Consider the following 1,269-nt stretch of genomic DNA (forward strand, 5'->3'; position numbering starts at 1 on the left):
CACAAGCTCTGGAGGGCGGAACTCAAACTGTGGCAAGACTGGGGTTTTATTCGTCAGGTGAACCGTGAAGAGCTCCGCTCTTCCATCACCTTGATCTTAATTCACAACCCCACAAATCGTCCACTCCAGTAAGACCTGTTCTCGACTTCAAGCCAGTTAATTCTGGTTTGGTGTCGTATCCGAACGAGACTGGACACGTTACCTGTGGAGCAACCTTACGCCGATGGCGAGCAGGCTACTCCAATGCCGGACGACTTACCGAATCGTGGGTACTCATGGACATCAAAAAAGCATATATGTGTATTCATATGCACCCTGAGTGCTCCATTTATCAGGGTATCACCCTGATTGAGGACGATGGTAGTCGCACATACTGGGAGTTGACCCGCCTTGCGTTTGGGGTGTCAATTGCTCCAAAGGTCCTCCGCTCCGTCATTGACTTCATTCTAGCAGAGGCTGGAATCGACGGAGGTGTCGAGCCTTATTTCGACGACTTGCGCGTACCCAAGTCACAGCTGGATAATGTCGTCAAGGCTCTCGAACAGAATGGGTTCAGCCTGAAAGAACCCGAGGAGGCCGAGACAGCTCGTATTCTCGGTTTGCAACGTATTTCCGGCAACATGTGGACTCGCCGCAGTCCGCTCGGTCCCATACAGGGAGAAACTTACCACCATCTCAAATCGTGGGTAGCGACCTTAGCGTGTTCACACTACCCGGTTTTGCGATGGTTACGGCCAGCGGCTCGCGGCTTGGAACGGATTGCTCACCTCGAGAATCCTTCTGCATCCAAGTCCACACACCTCTCGCAGAACATTCTGCGGAAATGCGAGGCACTACATCGTGATATCTCTTCCCGTGGTGATCCAGCTACTGGTAAATTTACTGTCGATGCTGGGTCCACATGGCGATTGTATTGCGATGCCTCTGACCTAGGCTTAGGGGCCTGCCTGTATTTCGGCTCTACCTACGTCAAGGATGTCTCCTGGCTACGAAAACTCGGAGACATCCGGCCCATCGACGTGGTCGAACTAGAAGCAGTCTTGAAAGGGCTCAATACTCTAGTTCTGTCTTGGCGCCGAGCCCTAGCATGACGGGAAAGCAGTCGATTGAGGTCTATACGGACAATCGACCTGTACTCGGACAACTCCAACGGAAGTTAGCGTCTCACTGGCATTCCAGCAAGGGTCTCACGGCCCGGTTCTGCTGAGGCACGACTTCAGATGATTGAAGATACCATCGAGGTCTCAGGCTTGTCAGTGTCTTATCATT

The sequence above is a fragment of the Perkinsus marinus genome (assembly GCF_000006405.1).
Source record: "Perkinsus marinus ATCC 50983 genomic scaffold scf_1104296929318, whole genome shotgun sequence".
Classification (NCBI taxonomy): domain Eukaryota; phylum Perkinsozoa; order Perkinsida; family Perkinsidae; genus Perkinsus; species Perkinsus marinus.